This window comes from Montipora capricornis, chromosome 5 (assembly GCF_036669925.1).
Source record: "Montipora capricornis isolate CH-2021 chromosome 5, ASM3666992v2, whole genome shotgun sequence".
Lineage (NCBI taxonomy): Eukaryota > Metazoa > Cnidaria > Anthozoa > Scleractinia > Acroporidae > Montipora > Montipora capricornis.
Window position 1 is genome coordinate 14,123,714 of NC_090887.1, and position 1,714 is coordinate 14,125,427.

Genomic DNA, 1,714 nt, shown 5'->3' on the forward strand with positions numbered 1-1,714 from the left:
CCCTTATGGCAGGGGCACCCACCGAATCTGTTCCTCACATTATCTGTTCCCCAGAGGAATATTGCTGGCTGGCAAAAATACAGGTGTTTCGATGAGCTGGCTGGGAAATTTTGTTATTGATAGAGGTTTTGCCTGGGAATTACTGACTTTTTCTAGCATTTCAACCCGAGCTGGCTGTAGAAACTCTGAAGACTGAGGACGACTAAAAAAAAAAAAAAAAAAAGAACCCCTTCCCTCTCCCAGAGAATAGTCACAAACATACGACGGCTGGTCAGAGTGATTGCGCTTGCGGAAAAAAACCTGTTTTCTCCCGGTTTTGTCGCTTTTGTTCGGTCGTTTTGGATCGAGGGATTTGAAAGCGCGCGGAATTCCTGGCTGGGAAATAAATTTGATCAGCTGGCTGGGAAACCAAACAATTTTATCTAGCTGGCTGGGAAATTTCTTGTGTGTCTTGCTGGGAAAAAGGAACAGATAATGCTTTCCCAGCAACACTGAAAAACACCTGAAAATGCCTTAATAACATTTATTTTCATTAACTGGGGTTAATAATACATTTTACAACAAATTGGTCGTTGGGTGCCCCTGTTATGGGTTTGTGGTATGACTCAAACCACTTTAGGGATTTGCCCTTGAGACCGTAGTAATTTGATCTACAGTATCAAAGGCCTTTTTGAGATCAATGAAATCATTACCAGTTAATATGCCTTCGTCGATGTTTCTAAGCCATAAATTTGTGGCAAACAGCAGAGCCGTGGAGGTTGAGTGCATACCTCGAAATCCAGATTGAAATTTAGAGAGCAAGTTGTTTTCAGTGAAGAATTCAAGGACTTGAGAATGCACTATTCTCTCAATTACCTTGGAGATGGCGGGCAATATTCATATTGGTCTATATAGTTGTCAGGCGCGTTTCTAGCATCCGCTTTGTACACAGAAGAAACTTTGGCCTTTTTCCAGTGGTCACGAAATAATTCCGTATCAAGCTTAAGACTTTGATTAATAATATCGCGTATAGTTTCTGAAATATATGGGGCAACAAGCCCCAAGGGTCTAACGTGAAAAGCGTATGCCTTTCTTTGTATGTGTTTTGAGCGGCCCAAGAAGAAATCGATTAAGACAACGCAACGTCCATCTTCAGTAATCCAAACAACGCATCACAGTGCTCTCCATGATTTTGGACTACGTGCTTTGCTTTTAATAACCAATGTAAACAGCGCCACGTGCCTTCTATTGTGCATTGCCCAATCAAAACACCGTCACGTGCTTTCTTTTGTGCATTGCCCAATCAAACACCGCCACTTGTTTTCTATTGTGCATTTTGCTGCACCGGAAAAAACTGAAATCTAACATGTTTTATCGGTGCCCTTACGGGCCCGAGTAATAAACATCAAAAGACGAACTCGTTATTAATCTAATTGTAAGTGGTGTTGCATTTCTCAATGTTTGTATTGGTCCTTTGTATAATAAAGTTAATCTCAGATACATCTTTTCTAGCGTTTTTGATTGGCTCACTCAATCTCGGTTATCACTTCATATACCATGTGCCCTTGTATGAAAACTGTTTTCGCCGTTCGTTTTAAGATTGAAGTTCAATGAAATTTAACAATACATTTTTTTTCTATTTGCCCTTCCTTGATTTGAGATTAGTTATAGCAAACTCATATCCAACGGGTGCTCATAAAAATATTGTCAAATATTCATGTAGCTTTGCATATAA

The 1,714-nt window shown here is 40.0% G+C and overlaps 1 protein-coding gene across 2 annotated transcripts in view; it reads right to left on the reverse strand.

The window, feature by feature from the left end:
• Positions 1 to 598: 598 nt before the first annotated feature.
• The window catches only part of LOC138048827 (octopamine receptor beta-2R-like), a 22,576-nt gene continuing 21,460 nt past the window's right edge, over positions 599 to 1,714 (reverse strand). For both annotated transcript variants that reach the window (XM_068894946.1, XM_068894947.1), the window contains one exon: positions 599 to 1,714. This exon is cut by the window's right edge and continues 1,532 nt beyond it. The gene's annotated coding sequence lies outside the window, so the exon portion shown is untranslated.